The sequence below is a fragment of the Protopterus annectens genome, chromosome 8.part1 (genome assembly GCF_019279795.1).
Source record: "Protopterus annectens isolate FY-2018-M chromosome 8.part1, PAN1.0, whole genome shotgun sequence".
Taxonomy (NCBI): Eukaryota; Metazoa; Chordata; order Ceratodontiformes; family Protopteridae; genus Protopterus; species Protopterus annectens.
The window spans coordinates 390,227,653-390,248,970 of NC_056742.1; the positions used below are offsets into that span (position 1 = coordinate 390,227,653).

A 21,318-nucleotide genomic window follows, 5' to 3' on the forward strand; every position below is an offset into this window, starting at 1 on the left:
ACCCCTTCCTATTTGGGGGCTCCTGACATTTGGGGCAAGAAAAACTGATGTAATGGCATCAGCTGCCTGTTTTATAGCCCTGACGTCATGGAAGAAGTGACCGCATCCGACACAGAAGTCCTAAAACTCTAGTATTCGGGCCAACTGTGGGCTACCTGCAGGCAGGTAACCAAAGTGTGCTGACTGCAACCGTGAATACACTCTAATATCTACATTTATGGTAAGTGTACACAACTGTACTTTCTGGTGTCTGTGGGATGTAGCATCAGCAGAGTCTGATCCAACAGAGCGGATTTGAACCCATCTGTGAGGAAAGAATGAAGATTGACAATACAGATGGAACATTATGGTATAACGTAACTTCTGCATCAGCTGTTTGTGGCATTCTGCAATGTAAAATTAGGGGTCATTACACAAGCATAATCTGTTTTTGAATGTGCTTGTTCGCTACATGGAAACTAGCACAAGAGTAGAGACACCAGCAGCACTAACTTATTTATTATATCCTCTCTTTCTCCTTATTCCACTGCCCTTCTTTTGTCACTTTTCTCAACCTTTCCTTTGCCCCTGCGACCTTTCACTGGTCTCTCATGTATCTGGCCTCTGTTTTTGTGACTTTAACTATTTTTTTTTGTGACTACCTGATACTGTCCCTCCGCTAAAGTCACACTGCTGACTTGTTTCTGTTTTTGCCTCTCCCGCTTTCTCTGCCCTAGCGTTACTTCAACAGACAGCTGTGTCCTTAGCTGTTGCCAACTTGGACTGATATTTTCCCCTGTTGCATTCTTGTCTCGTAAGACTGATTTCTCAGTGCATACTCTTCTCTGGCTTTTTTCTGTGTCAACCACCTTTTTTTCTCTCCCTCCCTAGCCTGTCTTACTGCTTTTTTACTGATTTCACTGATTATTCTTGTTTCTTGTATGCGCTGCTGTGACCTGGGTGTTAGCCCCGCTCCGTTTGCTCCCCTACCCCCATTCTCACCCACCCCATTACAATTTCCTTTATACCATACACTCCCCCCACCCTTCCTTTCCCAAACATCCAATAACAAGCAACTTCCTACTAACCCTTTCTACTTCATCACTTCCTTAGTTTAACCATTTCCACAGCCACTCCTCCTCTCCCGTCCCACTCGTAAACAATGAAACACCTTATAATTTTCACCTCACTTCTCCTACTCTCAACTCTAACAGCTTATCATAACTACCTTCCTAGCCTAATATCTCTCTCTCCTACCTGTATTTACCAACAACCACAATGCAACCTCCTTCTTCTATATCTCCCCACCTCATGCTATCACAAACTATACAGAGTGCAAGTATACCCTCCTACTTATAAACCTAAACTTAAGTTGCATAAACTACACCTAGCCATTACTACAAAGTTTTATCTACTAAATGGCTTGCTTGCATCTGGCGATCTCCACCCTAACCCTTGACCCTCAAACTCTCCCGTAGCCACTACCTCCCCTACTGTCTCGAACATCTCTCTCTCCTACCTGTCTACTCTACCAGTCTCTTCACCTGCTAATATGCCCTCAACATTTAGAGCCTAACCAACAAAATTACTGAATTCCATGTATGGGTAGCCCATACTACCCCCACATATTATTTCTTTATCTGAAACATGGCTTAAGCCACATATCTCAAGTAAGGAAATACTCCCATCGGGTTATAACATCTACTGCTCAGACAGAACACCAAAAAAAAGGAGGTGGTGTAGCCATCTTAGACTCAGTTACCCAACCTCTCTCCATTTCCCACACCCCTTCCTGACTTTCATCCTGCAGAACTCTTAGTTCTAAATTACCACCTCAACACCCATACAAACCTAGTTATTGCCTCCATCTATATCCCTCCAGGAAACAACTTGGCAATCAGTGAGATAATTTTATCCTGGTTTTCCCATAATATACCACATGAAACCCTCATATTGGGTGATGTCAACATACACTGGTCCAAACTGAAAATTGACTCTCCCCAACTTAGTATAAATCTACATGGTTTTCACCGGCTTATATCATCTCCAACTCTTCTACAAAAAAACAAACTCTGGCTCAATAATTGACTGGATACTAACCAACTCCCCTTCACTATACCATACCCCTACAACACACCCAGACCAACTTAGTGACCACCTACCTATCTCTGTCCTTTGACATGCCCTCCAACTTCGAAAATCTCACCTCTATAGAGACTTGTCGCAAACTCTCCAACTTCAACCTAGGCCAGTTTAATTCTGTCTCATCATCCATAGACTGGTCCATCCACAAGCAAATTCCTCTCAATGATTTCATAAGTAGATTTAATAGTGTTTTCCTTGACACCCTGAACTCACTCGCCCCCTGCAGGAAAATCAGACTAAAATCTATCCATGCTCCCTGGCTTTCAAAAAAAAAAATCTCTTATGCTTGAAAGAACAAAGCATAGAAAGCTTGGATAAAAACTAAAGACTTACTCCTATTTCACAGCTACAGATGTCTGAGAAATCTCATTAAAAATCATACCAATAATAATGAGTCCTTCTATAACACTGCCCAACTTAATAACAAATCCAACCCTAAAGAGTTCTGGACATCCATTAATAAAATACTTTCTCCTGGCTCCCCCAGAAACCCTCTCCCCCTACCCTAACTTACCTCCTCTTGAAACAGCTACTCTGCTTAATAAACATTTCATTGAAACTATTCAAACACTCATGCCTCCCAGCTGTAATTCTACTCCTCTGCCAACCCCTCTCAACCCATCTAACAAACCCCCTTTTCTTTACACCCTGTTTCTACTTCCCATATCAGTCACTTTTCTCTAAAAGCTCAAACCTTGCTCTCCCTCTACAGATAACCTACCTCCCTCCTTCCTTAAACTTGCTGCAGACTCCATTGCCTACCCAGTATCCATACTTAACAGATCTATACAAGAGTCTACTGTCCCTCTGTTATGGAAATCTTTTTACATTATCCCTTTGCATAACGGTGGTAACTCAACTGACCCATCTAACTATAGACCTGTAGCCATTCTATCCCCCCTCTCCAAGATACTTGAAAAATGTATCCATTCACAACTACTCAAACACCTCCTTGATCGCAACCTGCTCACTCCCACCCAACATGGTTTTCGTCCTAACCACAGCACAACTACTGCCCTGTTATCCTTCACTCATACCATTGCTGTGGCCCTAGATGACAAACTGATCTCTTGTCTCTTCCTTGATTTATCTAAAGCTTTTGATACAGTCTCCCATACTCTACTAGTATCCAAACTTGCTAATCTCAATAGGAGTTACCTGGGTCTCCAGTTACTTATCTTGTAGGGAACAATCAGTAAAATGGCTCTCCTCTTCCTGTCCTTTCTTAACCTGTCCCAGCAAGGGGTCCCACAAGGCTCCATCCTAGGGCCCCTTCTATGTAAGATTTTCACCAGTGATCTTCATACAGCTTGCAATATATCTTCTCTCATACAATACGCAGATGATTCTATTCTGATCTCTACCTCAAATAACATCTCTGAACTCCCATGACCTCACTCAACAGGTCTTCCTAGCCACAGAAAGCTGGTTATCTATTAATCTACTGATCCTCAACCCTAAAAAGACCAAACTCTTACTATTTCTCCCTCAATCTCTAGCTCACCACAAAATCCTCCTTTGCCATCACTTCCTTAAATAACACTACTGTTAAACCCGAATCCCACACCAAACTCCTAGGCGTTATTATTGATGATGGACTCAATTTCAACTTGCACATCTTACAATGCATCAAGAAGACAAATCAGAAGCTCTGTTTACTATACCGCCACAAAAGATTAACTACTAACTCCAAACTCTTCCTTTGTTCAAGCTCTGCTTCTCCAATCACTTTTGTACGCTGCACCTGTACAAACTACTAGCCTAAACAAACTCCAGCAAACCTGTCATGATATAGCTGAATTCATCACCTGCTCTCCCTACAATACACACCACTGCCTTGCTCTAAACTCTCTGTTGACTAGAACTCCCACATCTATTATTAGCCCAACTTCAAATGATGCACACTATTCTTTATAAGCCTGCTGCATGTCCTTCTCTGTCTTCACCATCTACTCTCCACCTCGTACCCTCCGGACATCTAACCAGCATCTACTACAAATATATTATCCCAAAAAATCAGTGGGCAATCTCCTATAGAAGTACTCTATGGCTCAAGCTTGGAATAAACTTCCTAGAGAAATATGCAGTATAGTACACCCATCTCATTTCAGAGAGAAACTTAAACTTCATCTACCTAACTCCAAAACCTGCCCCTGTCAAGCCCCAACTTAAATCCCCCTCTCTACTTCTGTTTTTTCCCCTCCTTTTTTATATGTAGGCATTTCTCTGCCTCAGAAATTATGTTCTACTCAAATGACATGAAACCACCACTGTTGAAGTTCTTTGAAGTTTGTTTTTTTGAATTGATGTAAATAATGTATATACTTAGTTACCCTGCTCAACTATTAGTATCTTTCTTCCTTGTCTTAAGAATTTTTATTTCTGTGTAATCTCCATATGTTGAATGTACAAGTACAAAGTTGTATATATAACTGCTTCTTGCATTTTATCTTGTAAACTGTATTTTTTCTGTTTTATTGGAGCTTTTCTCCTCGGGTCTCCACTGAAAATGGGCCACAAGCCCAGTTGGACTAACCCGGTTAACAAATGTCAGTAAATAAATAAAATAAAGGGTGTTGGCCACTTCTACGGCCTTTGCCAGTAGACTTCCTATTGATGTTTGTGTAACTACTAGTCAATAGTTCACACATTTGTGTCACATTGTAAACTGGGTGGACAGTCTAGAACTCATCTTTTGGCTGTACCATTTTCAGGAATGTCCTTCCTTGATACCACCTTGGACTGTACGCTTGGAAATCTGTCCCATAGCTGAAACTGCTGAAAATGCATTGGATTCAGAATTTACGTACTTATATAAAATGTAGATCCATGCTGTCTGATTTTCGTCCAGTTCAGTCTGTCCCACCTGCCCCCTGCCAAATTGTCACAAATGAGACTCTGAGGGCCAGTGGACTTCGGCATTCTGTCAGTAAGGATTCATCACTGCCAGCATTCTGTAGTCATGTCATGGCTTGTCATACCAGTTAGAAATGAACCAGGAGAATAGTTTTCACTAAAGTTAAGTTACTGGCCTGTGCTTTGGTTTTATTGTTTTAGCAATTAACATGTTTTTTCCTAATTTCTGCTTCACTTGCCTTTTTCATTATATTAGGACTGAACTTGAGAGTCTTGGTGGATCATAGAAGATTGAAAGATTAATGGGTGGGAAGAATCCAGATCTTAACTGTAGCCCCATGGTCTGACTGGTAAGTTTTTTGTATGGCCTTTCTTCCCTTTTGGTCACTTCTTTTATGTTAGCATATTTGCATGTGGATTGTTAGATGTAGTTAGATTTTTATCGTTATTCTAATATCATGGACTGAATTCTTGAAGTCTAACAGTGGTGACTACCCTCTTGTTTGTGATTTGATATTGTTTTTTTCCTGTCTTCAAAATGTTCTTGTGGCTACCATACAACAGGCAGTGGCATTACCTTCACTGCCTGGTAGAGGAACATTATATGAAGCAATGCCATAGGTACCAAGTAGGTCAGCTATGCCATCTGTAGACAATGGAAGAAGAAACCTCAGTTCCTAGTTCATTATCCATAGAATTGGTGGTAGTTGAAAGTGCCCAATGAGGGTGGGTAGATTCTTGGTCTTTGCAAGGAGCACTGTTAAAACTCTAAGGAAGCAGACTCTTTTCTCTAGTACCTGAAGAAGACTGAGCTCTGTAATACTTGAAGAAAATAGTGTTCATTATACTGCCTTCAGGCAATATGGGTTGTCTTGTCAAGACCCAAATCAGCCAGTTTCCAAAAGCTTGAGGTCACACTCAGTCTTGAGGAGGGATAAAGGAGTCATGAGTAGAAATTTTCACAAGAGTATCATATGGTCTTTCTGGCTTTCTTTCTGGCAGTAAGTCCTGTTTGGAGAAAACCTGTCACACTTTAATGTCTTTAGTATATGTAGAAAAAAAAAAGTATTCTGACTTTTGTGTACATCTTTTGTAGTCCCCATGTCTGGGAATGCTGATTTAGCTTTGGCTAGTGTGGAGGCTTATTTGATGTAGAAATGTACTGCTTACGGAAACTTTAAATGTGGGACCCCTAAGCACACATCCTGTGGTGAGAGACCTGGGCACTCTGGTTGATGACCTCACTTTCGACCATCATGTAGTGGCAGTGTTCAGAAAAGCCTTTTACTTGGTTCATCTCATAAGTAAAGGGATTGTATCCAGAAAAAAGGTTATTACCTCTCTGTACTCCTCCCTTATTAGACCAATAATTGAGTATAACTCCCTGTTTGGGATGTGGCTCTCCAAACACCTGCACCAACTGGAAAAGTCACTGAAATACCTCAGAAAGAGAATTCATGGCCTGCAACACCTTTCTTTGCAGACAGGCTCAAATCACTGTCACTATCGTACAGATTGCTCAGCGGTGATCTGTGTCTCGCCTACAAGGCAATCTCATACCCTGCCCTACTAGAGATGCTCCATATCCATAAGTCTAACTCCTCACTCACTACCCACTCAAAAGGCCTGAGTCTGATATGCGACATCAACAAAACCTGCTGGAGAGACAGGTTTGTCTCCCAGATGCTGCCCCATCTCTGGAGTAGACTTCCCATACACGTCAAACAGAGCATCTTGCTAACCTTCAAGCGCAACCTCGAGTGGATGGTAAACCACAGATTTGTCCCAGGGGTTTCACTTGTGTCCATCATTGACAGGGGTGACAGGTGCTGACTGAGGTTTCTTTTGGGGGTAAACTCTTGGCTAGGCTTGTAAAGGCCCCAGGGCCATTAGCGTAGTAACCTCCTATGACAGTTTCATTTGGACCAAGGCAAAACAGGGCTTGTATTGCTTGTGTTTACACTGCCAACTTAACTAATATTCATATCTGTCAGACTAATTTTACTTTTACTTTTAAAGGGTTTCTGACAATTTTAGTGCACTGCTTGTGCTTTACTCTGTTTTGGGAACTTTGTGTGTATGAGTAAGTGCTGTTTGTGTAGACTTTTGATAACTTGCCTTCTGACTGACTTTCTTCAATGATCCTAGTTGCATCTGATGTATCTTGCTAGGTCTCAGAATGGATACTTTCTGTAATCCTGCTGATTCAACCTCTCTAGTTCCTAGAAAGTGCCAAACAAATTACCAGACAGCCCTTGACAACTATGCAGGCTCATTCTGTGCCTCAGCCGATGGTGAACCTGCAGTGGCCATTTGTTGATCTTTGTGTTTCACTGTTGCAGTCCTCACATTTGGGTTATCTGCTTGCAGTAGCCCTTAGTTGGCCTGATTAACAAAGTCTCGGGTCCTGTGTTGGTTGTTGTCCCTTCTTCCATGATGTCAGGTCATCAGGGGTATAAAACATGCAGCCGACGCCGTTACCCCAGTCTTTCTTGCCATGCAGTGCCTGAAGCAGAAGCAGTTCAAGTGCCGGTTGGCCGACTCCTGAAATTTTTGTTTTCAAGTTTCAGAACTGAAGTCTTCAGCTAAAAGCTAAGTACCCCATTGGGGAAACTTTTTTTCTTGCTCTAAACCGATAGTAAAAGTAAATAATTGCATTACTTGTGGAAAGCAAATACCTCATAAAGATTTTCATTCGTACTGTATTCCCTGTGTAGGCCCCGACCACGACGTACCTCGCTGTCTATTTTGTGCCTTATTTAAACCACGAACTATGTGTCGTCTGTATATTTTTGCTTCTAAATATTTTGGAGCTCGGTTCAATTATCCTGATATGTCTTCGGTAAGGCATCCAACTACTGACATTCTGAAAAAACGTAAAGATAGAGACTGCCTAGGTCCAAAGCTGCCGACGACACTTCTCATAAGCCAGTCGCCAGTTCGCCGGTACTCAGTGAGACACTTTCGCAGCCCCTGATACCCGCTACTTCAGATTCGCAGGCCTCTGCTGAGACCTGTTCGGAATCTGGTATGCCGCAAGATGCTTCAACCGTGGGACCTGCGGATGTCTCTACCTTAGATGGGTCCGGAGCAGCTGTGCAGGCACTGGCTTCTGAGGGAGTATTCAGGCCTACTGACTTGCGTATTATACCAATGCCATCTTCTTCAAGGCCTAAAACTCGAACCATGCCTAGAAAACTGATGCCCAGACCGCATGGTCAGGCCTCTATGCCTAAAAATCAAATGATAAGAATGGCTGAAGACCTTATTACTTTAATCAGGGGAAGCCAGCCTTCCCCCTCTAAAAGACCTAGGACTGAGTTTACTTATGATATTTCTGACCAGGATTCTGAATTTTCTGTTTTTCTTCTGATGACCAGGATTTACTGTTATCTACCTATGAGGATTCTGATTCTGAGGACTCTCTTCCCTCTGCCCCCCCCCCCCATCACCGCCAAAGAATTTCTTTTGATGAAACTTTGCATACTCTCAGGGAACATTTCGTTGGGAAAGTCAAGATTTCTCTGATTCTAAAAAGAGGCTTAGGGATTTCTTACTCCTGCCCCAGCACAGGCCTTTAGCCATACCTCCTGTACTAGACATTGTTGATGATGCCTTTTTGGAATCTAGCTTGGCCCCTGACTCTACCTCCTGCTCCCAGAAAACTTGTTGGATATTACAGGGTTCCTAACTTTCACAAGTTCCTTTTTAAAAATCCTACTGCGGATCCTGAGACCATTTCTCAGGCACCCAAGGGCATTAACGCTACTACTGCCAAAAATCCTACCCTCTCTGATAGAGACTCCAGGGCGCTGGATAGATGGGGTAAGAAGGTATACACTTCTGCAACTTTGGCCATTAAGGCCTTAAACTGCCAGTTTCATATGTTAAAGTATCAGCAGCATATTATTGGATTGCTTAAACAGAAAATGATGTTGATTCCTGATTGTGCTGAAAATAAGGATTTACAGGATTTACTGCATTCAACTGAACAAGTTGGAAAACATTCTTTGCAATGTGGTTTTGATTCACTAGAGGTATCTTGCAGGGCTGCTGTAACTGGGTCTGTACTTAGAAGGCATGCTTGGCTTAAGGAGCAATTCTTGCCAGATCATGCTAAAGAAAAATTACTGGATGCTCCCTTAAACCAGGACCGCCTGGAAAACAAAATTACCACTAATTCTAAGGACAACCACAAAGCATTCGTATAGCTATGTCAAGAATCTCTATGGCAAGGCCCATATCTGCTTTGAGTTACAGCACAATGCCCCAAAAATTACAGAACCAACTGATATTGCCAACATCCTGGCAGATAGGTTCAGTGCTAACTTTAGGGGGTGGGGTGGAGGGTAAAGGGCCCATATCTATACAGGAAAAATGTATAGTTCCTGTAATCACAACTACGCAGGTAAAAGCTGCACTCTCTAAAGCCATAAACACAGCATCCATGGGACCGGACGACATCCCAGGCTGTGTGTTACACAAATTTCAGAACAAACTGGCTCCCCACTTAAGCACCATGTTCAGTAATAGCCTCGCATCAGGCTTTGTGCCCACTGAATGGCACACAGCAACAGTTATCCCACTCCACAAAGGGGGAGCCGCCACTGATCCCAGAAACTATCGACCTATTAGCCTGACGAGCCTGGTCTGCAAGGCCATGGAATGCATCATCATGGAACTTGTAAACAAAGACATTGGTAACCTCCAGATTCTGGATCCCACAGAGTTCGGGTTTGTGAAAGGCAGATCATGCCTCCTGAACCTGATTGACTTCTTTGAGGCAGTCACCAAAGCCATAGATGAGGGTAAGGTGGTTCACACAGCCTATCTTGACCTCACCAAGGCTTTCGACACCATCCCCCATGCTGAAATTATAGCTAAACTATACTAGGTATAAATCCCTACATCACAAGATGGGTTGCCAACTGGCTCACTGACTGAACCCACACTGTAAAAGTTGCAGACTCCAAATCTGACCTCAAAGCAGTGACAAGTGGAATACCACAGGGTTCCGTTCTGGGACCTTTCCTGTTTGGTATCTACTTCTCTGAAGTACAGGCTAACACAGAAGGCCTCTGGCTAACTAACTAAGTTCGCAGATGACTGCAAACTAGGAGCCATAGTAAAGTCCCCAAATGATGTGGACATTCTACAGAAGGTCCTCGCTGAGACAGATGCCTGGTGTCGGAGCCATGGCCTCAAGCTCAATGCCAAAAAGTGCAGTGTCATCCCCTTTGGTAAAAACTCTGTACCCATGAACTACCACATAGGCAGCAATCTACTTAACACCGAATATGTGATAATAGACCTTGGGATCCAGGTGAACAGTAGTCTCTCCTTTGGTCACATCGCCGCAGTAGTCAGGAAGTCCTTCTACGTGGCACACCTCATCATAAGAGTTCTCATCCAGGAAAAAAGAGGTCATTGTTCCCCTCTACTTGACACTCGTTAGATCCATTATAGAGTATAACACCCCTTTTGGAATGTACCTCACAAGACATCTGCAGCAGCTGGAAAGGACACAGAAGTACCTCACAAAGAGGATTACTGGCCTCAAACAAATGCCCTACACTGACTGCCTCAAAAAAACTTCAGCTTTACTGTGTAGCATATTGCCTACTCTGAGGTGATCTCTGCCTAACATGTAAAGCTATGTCAAACCCAGAGCTGTTGGGCATGCTGCACCTAAAGAAATCCCAATCCCTCTGAGCTACACTCTAGGGACCTAAACCTTGTCACCACAATACATGCTGGAGGGATAGATTCCTGTCCCAGCGACTTCCCATACTCTAACAGGCTACCCATCTATGTCAAGCAAAGTTCTTCATTAGCACTCTTCAAGAAAAATCTTCTTTAGTGGATGGGAAATGAGAAATGCATCCCGGTGATCACTTCTGGGTCTCTGCTCGACAGTGGCACAGGAAAATAACTTTCTTGGGTGGCGTAAGCCAGGGAACCTTGTTGGCTAGGCTTACGTAGGCCCTTGGGCCGATAGCCTAGTACCTACCTATGAACTGCCTGTTTGGCAACAAGGCAGAAGAAGTTCTTAAGATGGAGGAAAGAGCCAAATCTATGCAAACTGTTAGAGTTTTTGCAAGTACAACCTCCAAGGTTTAGTAGGCATTGGCCTTCCAAGAATTGGTCCTTCCTGCCTCTTCCAGACCTTCTTAGTCCAAACCCAGATCCAGCAGAGCTCCCAGGCTTCAGTCCCAGGGTACGCACAGGACTAAGCAGTGGGAGGCCTCCACTTCCAAATCTGGGAGTAATAAAACTCCCCGCATATGGTAAACTGTCTCAATGACTTCTTTTTAAAACTTTCACGCACTTCTCAATGACTGCCCCTTTGGGGATTGCTCTTCATGCAAAGAACTGGGAACACATTACCCAGGACAAATGGGTTTTAAATAGTGTCCCAGGGATACAGATTTCACTTCCACACATTACCATCACCAAGCGGGTGGCCAGATCTACCCCCAAATCAGTGGGCAGAGGCCCAAAAGCAAGTACTTTCTCTCTTAAGCACGGAGGCTATTCATTTGGTACCAGAAGACGAAAAGGGACAAGGTTTCTACTTGAGACTTCCTGGTGCCCAGAAAAGACGATTCATGGTGTTGTATCCTGGACCTGTGTACTTTAAACACCTTTTTGGTGATTCCAAAGTTCAAGATGCTGACTCTTCACTAGCTGCTGCCTATGCTAGGCAAAGAAGCCTGGTTGGCAACACTAGATTTAAAGGAAGCATACCTGCACATCCCAATCAGGGAATCTTGCAGAAGATATCTACTCTTCAAAGCAGGCTACACTCACTGTCAGTTCTCTGCACTGCCCTTTGGCTTATCTACTGTGCCCAGGGTATTCCCAAAGTGCCTAGCTCCAGTTATTGCATTTTGCAGGCAAAGAAATATTCAAATATACCCATACCTGGATGATTGTCTAATTCAGGCAGAAAGCCAGGACATACTTTTAAATCATCTGGCCTTTGTACAAAGGGTGCTAACTTGTCTGGGGTACACAATAAACTAAAAGAAATCACACCTGGTACCCTGTCAACAAGTTATATTCCTGGGAGCAAGCTTGAATACAACTTTCCAGATGTTTTTCCTCATGCCAGAGAAACAAATTAATTTGACAACCTACTTCAAACAAGTGGCCACAAAAACCCTGCTATCTGCAAGGCAAGTATTACAAGCCTTAGGGTTCATGGCCTCCTGCATTCTTCTAATTCCATATTCAAGACTGCATATGAGGAAACTACAGTGATATCTAAGAAGCCTATGGTGTCAACATTCTCAGGATCTAGAAGCAATGATTCCTATCATAACTTGCCTACGCCTAGAGTTCCTTTGGGCAGAGGCCTGCCACCAAAACAAGGGACCAAAACTGGGTACCAGGAAAAGTCTCAAGTCTCATTCCTCATCCAGGAAAAAAGAGGTCATTGTTCCCCTCTACTCGTCACTCATTAGACCCATTATATAGAGTACAATGCCCCTTTTGGTATGTACCTCACAAGAAATCTACAACAACTTGAAAGGCCACAGAAATACCTCACAAAGAGTATTACCGGCCTCAAAGAGATGCCCTATGCAGTCAGTCTCAAAAAACTGCAGCTTTACTCCGTTGGATATCGCCTACTCAGAGGCGATCTCTGCCTAACACACAAAGCTATGTCAAACTCAGAGCTTTTAGATATGCTCCACTTAAAGAAATCCCAATCCCTATGAGCTACACGCTCTAGGGACCTAAACCTAGTCACCACAATAAACAGAACATGCTGGAGGGATAGATTCCTGTCGCAGAGACTTCCCATACTCTGGAACAAACTACCTATCTGTATCAAACAAAGCTCCTCATTAGCACTGTTCAAGAAAAATCTTGATGATTGGATGGGAGATGGGAAATTCACCCCAGGGATCACTTCTGTGGCTCCGCTCGACAGTGGCACAGGAAGATAATTTTCTTGGGTGGCGAAAGCCAGGGTACCTTTGGCTAGGCTTATATAGGGCCTCGGGCCAATTGCCTAGTACCTGCCTATGAACCTATGACTACCATTCGCACTACCCCCTGCTGCCCAAACCCTAACAGACGCATCAGACTATGCATGGGGAGCTCATCTGGCAGGGAAGTGCATTCAGGGCAAATGGAACACAAGTCAAATGCACCTGCATATCAATCAAAAAGAAGTGCGAGCTGTACAGATTGCTCTGACAGCCTTCAAGGACCACATTCTTCCAGGACAATTAATGGTAAAGACTGACAGTACCATTATGTGGTACATAAACACGGGAGTACACATTCTTACCGCCTCTACAGACTAGCCATGGCATTGTGGAACACAGCCCTGAGCTACCAAGTGCATCTACAAGCTCAATTCCTGCCAGGAAAACTAAACACACTGGCAGATGAACTAAGCAGAAACCTCATGGACCCACAGGAGTGGAAACTAGAACCAAGGATTTTCAACATGTTGACAAGCAAATGGGGGAGCCCAGATATAGACCTGATGTTCATCGTGCATACAGCTGCAGTCATAACAGATGGGTTCTCCTGCCGTCAGGTGGGTCCTCGGTCGGCCGAATTCCAAAGTCTAGGTCCGGCGTCGGTTGTCGTCTCTTCTTCCCTGACGTCAGTGCGACAGGGGTATAAAAGAACCAGCCGACGCCATTTTCTTCAGTCTTTCTTGCCGCGCGGTGCCCGAAGCAGAAGCAGTTCGCAAGTGCCGGTCGGCCAGCTCCTGAGATTACGAAAAATTTGGAACAGAAGTCTTCTTAAAAGCTAAGTACCCCGTTGGGGATACTTTTTCTTGCCTCTGACCGATGTCAGACAAAGTTAATAATTGTATTTCTTGTGGGAAGCAAATACCGCACAAGGATTTCCATTCCCTCTGTATACCTTGTTTAGGCCCAGACCACGACGTCTCGTTCTGTCGCTCTTGTGCTGCATTCAACAAACGCACTATTAAGCGTCGGGCGGAGTTCGCCCAGCATTATTTTGGGAAAGCATTGAACTATACTATGTTGTCGGATACTCCGACTCCGGTTTTGTCTAAATGCAAAGACAAGGACCGACACTCTAGGTCCACGGCCTCTACCGACACCACGCCAAAGCAGACTACACGTGGTCCGGTTCTCAGCGAGGTGCCTACGCAGCCCCTGATTACTGACGACACATCTTTGGCGGTGTCTCCTGTACCCGAGGTCGCAGGCTCCTCGGCCCCCACCTTGACTACAGATACCGAAGCCACGCTTGGCGTTGAAACACAGAATGTGGACAGGTCCACCTCCACTCAATGTGTCTTCAGACCTTCCTCTTCTTTCTCCATCAAGGCTTTCACCAAGTCTAAAGCTACCATGCACCCTAAGAGACCAGCTACACAGGGTCCATCTCCAGGCCTCATGCCTAAGGAACAGATGCTTAAAATGGCTGAGGATTTAATTACTCTAATCAGAGGTTCTCGGCCACCTCCGGACAAAAGACCCAGAGTGGAGGAAGATTCCCTCTCCTCTGATCAGGGCTCCATTATTTCAGAGCACTCTGATTATCAGGAACAGTCTTACTCCCCTTTTGAAGACTCTGATGCAGAGGAATCTATTCCTTCTGTATCCCCCCCTGAGGATTACTCATTTGGTGAAACTCTGCATACCTTAAGGGAGCACTTCCACTGGGAAGGCCAGGATTATTCAGATTCCAAGAAAAGGCTCAGGGAATTTCTTGTGTTACCCCAGCACAGGCCTCTGGCTATACCTCCTGTCCTGGACATCCTAGATGATGTTTACTCGGAGGCCAGCCTTAACCTGGACTCTCTTCCTCCAGCTCCAGTTAAGCCTGACAGGTACTACAGGGTTCCTGACTCTCACCAATTTCTATACAAAAGCCATGCTGCTGACCTAGAAACCATCTCACAGGGGCCCAAGGGAGTTGAGGCCTCCATTGCCAAAAACCCATTGCCTTCCGAGAGAGATTCCAGATCCTTAGAAAGGTGGGGAAAAAAAGGTATATACCTCGGCTGCCTTATCCATGAGGGCCTTAAACTGTCAGTTTCATATGCTAAAATACCAACAGTTTCTGTTATCTCAATTGAAAAGTAAAATGTCACAACCTGAACAACCAGACATGAAGGAGTTGCAGGATTTGATGCATAGTGCAGAACAAGTGGGTAAACATACCTTACAATGTGGTTTTGATGCTCTAGAGGCCTCATGTAGAGCTGCTGTTCCAGGCTCAGTCATACGTAGGCATGCCTGGCTCAAGGAACAAGCCTTGCCTGATCATGTCAAAGCTAAATTACTAGACGCCCCTCTTCAAAAGGATGTACTACTTGGGGCAAATGCTGAGGAAGTATTACGGAAAATGGAGGAAAAGGCTAAATCAATGCAAACTGTGAAAGAATTTCTGCAGGTTCAACCCCCACGTTTTAGTAGAAATTGGCCTTCCAAAAACTGGTCCTTTCCTGCCACAGACAGACCCCAAAGAGGCAGATACAGGCGCCCGAGGAGCATAGGACAAACACAAGGCTCGTACAGAGGCAGACAATGGCAAGCTCCTACACAAAGAGGTGGTGAGGGCAACTCTCAATCTTTCAGAAAGCAAAACCAATGACTTTCCCCTTTGCATGCCAACCAGGTCTCAAATGGCAGCCCCCTTAGGAGGAAAGCTGGCACTATTCTCAAAAAATTGGCATATTGTCACAAAGGACAAATGGATCCTGAACATTATAAACAGAGGCTACAAATTCCATTTTCTTACCCTTCCAAAAATGAAAGGCACACCAAACCTGCCACACAATCAAAGGGCAGAGGCACAAAAGCAAATTTCATATCTTATAAACATGAAAGCTATTCAAGAGGTACCTACACACGAACAAGGTCAAGGTTTTTATTCATGGCTATTTCTGGTGCCAAGGAAGGGAAAAGATTGGAGACCTATTTTGGATCTTTCCATCCTAAACGCATTCTTACTCGTACCAAAATTCAGGATGCTCACTCTACAGCAACTTCTTCCCATGCTGGGCAAGGAGTCTTGGCTGGTAACATTGGACCTCAAGGAGGCATACCTGCATGTTTCAGTCGGACAAAATTGCAGAAGGTACCTCAGATTTCTTGCAGGTTCAACCCATTATCAATTCTCTGCATTGCTCTTTGGTTTATCTACTGCGCCCAGAGTATTCACGAAATGCCTGGCATCAGTAATTGCCTACTGCAGACTTCAAGGGATACAAATATACCCTTATTTGGACGACTGCCTGATCCAAGCGGACAGCAAGCACATTCTTCTGAAACATCTGGCTTATGTAATAATGTTATTAAACTCTCTAGGATACACAGTCAACAAAGAGAAATCAAGACCAATACCCTCTCGGAAGATAATTTTCCTGGGTGCCAATTTGGGCACAAACACCCAGATGGCCTACCTCACGCCAGAGAAGCAGGGGCAACTAATTCAATATTTCAGAACACTGGCAAATTGCACCAGGCTGACTGCAAGGAAAATCCTGCAGGCTCTGGGATTCATGGCATCTTGCATCTTACTAATCCCATGTGCAAAGCTGCATATGAGAAAACTACAATGGTACCTAAAAAACATATGGTCTCAACACAGCCACAGTTTGGAAACAATAATACCCTAATTCCATGTCTGCAAAAGGAATTTCTGTGGTGGGCTCAAGCATGCCAAACAAACACAGGTCTTCCATTCAGCAAGCCTCAAGCAAATCAAGTCATCACAACAGACGGCCTCGGACTATGCCTGGGGGCGCACATGACAGACCGGTGCATTCAGGGCAAATGGACCCAAAAAGAAAATCACCTTCACATCAATCAGAAAGAAATGCTAGCAGTGATAAATGCTATTATAGCTTTCAAGGACCTTCTACAACCAGGCCAGCTATTGATAAGAACAGACAACACCACAGTTATGTGGTACATAAACAAGCGGGGAGGAACACATTTTTATCCCCTATGCAGACTGGCCATGTCACTTTGGAACATGGCCATGGACTTACAAATGGAACTACAAGCACAGTACTTGCCAGGCAAGGAAAACACGCTGGCAGACAACCTAAGCAGGAATATGACAGATCCACACGAATGGAAGTTGCATCCAAAAGTTTTTACAGAAATAATCCAAGAATGGTGAAGGCCAGACATAGATCTCTTTGCCTCCCACAAAAGCCATCAATTGACAAAATTCTGCTCAAGGATCTTCCATCCAAAGGCCTGGAGAGTGGATACTCTCTCTTTCAGTTGGACATCAATGACAGTTTATGCCTTCCCACCTCTTCCTCTGCTGCCCAAAGTCCTATTGAAGACCAGAGCAGACAGACCAAAATGATCCTCATTGCTCCGGACTGGCCAAGGCAACACTGGTACCCACTCCTAAGGAGCCTGACGCATTCCCCACCATGGACCCTGCCTCTAATGCCTCTTCTTCTGACTCAGCACAGCTTCAAAAGTCTTCACAGTCAGCTGAAAACACTCAATCTAGCCGCATGGAAGATCCCTTAGCATCGCAGCAGGCCCTGCTCTCCAAGGAGGTGCAGGATGTCATTTTGGAGGCCAGAAGGCCATCAACTAGAAAAGCTTACTCTGCAAAATGGAAACGTTTTTGTGTTTGGAATGAGAATAAGGGCCAGTGCCCTGGAAAACTGAATTTACCTCGAATACTACAATATTTGGCTGAACTGCTAAGCAGTGGACTTTCGTTCTCCTCCATCAAAATCCATGCCTCAGCCATTTCTGCAGAATACAACACTGATCCACCTTTATTCTCTCACCCTCTATTAAGACAGTTCCTCAGAGGGGCTAAGAATTTAAGACCTCCAAGAAAACAACCAATACCTGCTTGGGATCTTAATTTCATTCTGGAAAAACTGACTTTGCCTCCTTTTGAGCCAGCTGCCTCATCAGATTTACAATATTTGTCCTGGAAAACAGCTTTCCTTCTGGCTATCACTTCAGCTCGTAGAGTTTCAGAACTACAGGCTCTTATGGCTGTCCAGACTTTTATCATCTTCCATCAGGACAGAGTTTCATTACGTACTAACCCGTCCTTTATGCCTAAAGTGGTATCCAGGGTAGCTTTAAATCAGGCCATACATTTACCTACTTTTTATCCTAATCCTCATAACAAAGGGGAGAGATTACTGCATTCCTTGGACATCCACAGACAACTGCGTTATTATTTGGACAGAAAAAACCTTTCAGAAAATCAGAACAGCTTTTTGTGGCCTATGTGGTAGGAATTCAAGGAAAGTCAATATCCAAACAGACCATCTCAAAATGGATAGCCCACTGCATACGCTTTTGCTATTCCTTTCATGGCAAAACTGTACCTACAGGCATTAGAACTCATTCTTCCAGGGCCACAGCCACCTCTGCAGCCTTCCTCAGAGGAGTTCCTACCAAGGATATTTTAGAAGCAGCCACTTGGAGTTCTGTGCATACCTTCTCTAAGCACTACAACCTACCATTATACTCCAAATTTAGAGCAGGCTTTGCCACTGCAGTCTTGCAGGGCATTTTGGCTCCTCCTAGCTCCACCTAGTGCCTACCACCCTTTTCTTAGCTTTGGGGTTCTACCCATCTGTTATGACTGCAGCTGTATGCATGATGAACATAGTACAGTTTTGTACCTATAATAAATGTAGATGTTCGAGTGCTAATACAGCTGCAGTCCAGGTTTCCCTCCCTCCTTCCCCTCTAGGGGTCTTCTTTTATGGTGTATTTGCTTGCAACTACTGGTCTTTGATTATATTGCATTGCATTATTACATATTTTTATGTATTGCCTTCTTTCTGGGGGCACCTGACATCTGGGGCAAGAAAAACTGAAGAAAATGGCGTCGGCTGGTTCTTTTATACCCCTGTCACACTGACGTCAGGGAAGAAGCGACGACAACTGACGCCGGACCTAGACTTTGGAATTCGTCTGACCGAGGACCCGCCTGACGGCAGGATAACCCATCTGTTATGACTGCAGCTGTATTAGCACTCTAACATCTACATTTACGGTAGGCACAAAACTGTACTTTTGCCTCCTCCCAGAACTATCAGTTGGACAAATTTTGCACAGGGACTCCCCACAAACAGGCGTGGAAAGTGGATGCTCTGTCCTTCAGCTGGAAAAACCTATCAGTTTATGCCTTTACTCCTCTGCTCTCCAAAGTACTACTAAAGATTAAACGAGACAAACCAAGGACAATTTTGATTGCACCAGACTGGCCACGCCAACACTGGTGTACCCCCTCTTGTGCAGTGTGTCATTGTTGGCCCCATGGCACCTGCCCAGACTCCTACCCTATTTTCTCAGCAGGAGAACCAGATTCTGCACACTCAGCTTCAAACCCTGAATCTAGCAGCCTGGCTAATTACCTAATCTCTCCTTTACCATCCCTCAGTAAACCAGTGATGGATATCATTTTAGAGGCAAGGGGGGCCTAGTACTAGAAAATCTTATGCTGAAAAATGGAAAAGATTCTGTGCCTGGAACCAATCTCAAGAGATGAGCACAGCAGTGCCCAGTTTACCTCATATTTTACAATACTTAACTGAGATGCTTCACAAGGGCCTGATGTTTATCATGCATACAGCTGCAGTAATCACAGATGGGTTCTCTGCCGTCAGGCGGGTCCTCGGTCGGCCGAATTCCAAAGTCTTGGTCCGGCGTCGGTTGTTGTCGCTCTCTCCCCTGACGTCAGTGCGACAGGGGTATATAAGACACAGCCGATGCCATATTCTTCAGTCTTTTTTGCCCCGCGGTGCCCGAAGCAGAAGTAGTTCGCAAGTGCCGGTCGGCCAGCTATTGAATTTACGAAAAATTGGAAACCGAAGTCTTCATTAAAGCTAAGTACCCCATTGGGGAAACTTTTCTTGCCTCTGACTGATGTCAGAAAAAGTTAACAATTGTATTTCTTGTGGGAAGCAAATACCGCATAAGGATTTCCATTCCCTCTGCATACCTTGTTTAGGCCCAGACCACGACGTCTGGGGCTGTCGCTTTTGCGCTACTTTCAATAAGCGCACTATTAAGCGTTGGGCGGAGTTCGCCCAACACTTTCAGTAAAGCCTTTGATTATAAAATGTCATCAGACTCAGACTACTGCTTTGTCCAAAAAACGCAAGGACAAGGATCGACACGCGAGGTCCGCGGTCCCCAGCGACACCACGCCAAAACCGGCTACACGTGGTCCGGTTCTCAGCGAGACGCCTATGCAGTCCCTGACTACCGACGACACTTCTTTGGCGGGGTCTTCTGTAACAGAGACCGCAGGTACCTCGGCCCATACCCAGACTACAACCACCGAAGCCACTGTGAGCGTTGAGCCTCCTAATGTGGACAGGTCCACTTCCATCCATGGTGTCTTTAGACACACATCTTCCTTTTCAATTAAGGCCTTTACCAAGTCCAAATCAGCCAGGCATCCCAAGAGGCCTGTTGCACAGGGCCCATCTCCAGGCCCCATGCCTAAAAAGCAGATGCTTAAAATGGCTGAGGATTTAATTACTCTTATCAGGGGTTCCCAACCCCCTCCAGACAAGAGACCCAGAGTGGAGGAAGATTCTCCCTCTTCTGATCAGGGCTCCATTTTTTCAGATCATTCTGATGTAGAGGAACACTCTTTCTCCCCTTTTGAAGATTCTGATGCAGAGCAGTCCATTCCTTCTGTATCTCCCCCTGAGGATTTTTCTTTTGGGGAAACCTTGCACACCTTGAGGGACACTTCCATTGGGAAGGCCAAGACTTTTCTGATTCCAAGAAAAGACTTTGGGAATTTCTTTTGTTACCTCAACACAGACCTCTGGCAATGCACCCTGTCTTGGACATACTGGATGATGTTTATTCGGAGGCTTGCCTTAATCCGGATTCCCTGCCTCCTGCCCCAGTCAAGCTTGATAAGTACTACAGAGTCCCTAACTCTCACCAATTTCTGTACAAAAGCCATAATGCTGACCCTGAAACCATTTCTCAAGGCCCCAAGGGAATGAAGGCCTCTACTGCTAAGAATCCACTACCTTCCGAAAGAGAGTCAAGATCCTTAGAAAGGTGGGGAAAAAAGGTGTATACCTTGGCCACCCTAGCCATGACGGCCTTAAATTGTCAGTTTCATATGCTTAAATATCAGCAGTTTCTGTTATCACAATTAAGAAATAAAATATCTCAACCTGAACAACCAGATTTGAAGGAGTTGCAGGATATGATGCATAGTGCAGAACAAGTGGGTAAACACACCTTACAATGTGGCTATGATGCCCTAGAGGCCTCAAGTAGAGCTGCTGTTACAGGATCAGTTATTCGTAGACATGCATGGCTTAGGGAACAAATCTTGCCTGATCATGTGAAA

General features: G+C 44.5%; 1 protein-coding gene across 3 annotated transcripts in view; it reads left to right on the forward strand.

The window, feature by feature from the left end:
• Nucleotides 1-5,214: 5,214 nt before the first annotated feature.
• The window catches only part of SIAH1 (siah E3 ubiquitin protein ligase 1), a 539,100-nt gene continuing 522,996 nt past the window's right edge, over nucleotides 5,215-21,318 (forward strand). For 2 of the 3 annotated variants that reach the window (XM_044081961.1, XM_044081962.1), the window contains exon 1: nucleotides 5,215-5,330. The gene's annotated coding sequence lies outside the window, so the exon portion shown is untranslated. The remainder of the gene's footprint in view (nucleotides 5,331-21,318) is intronic. The other variant, XM_044081963.1, reaches the window with a different exon arrangement.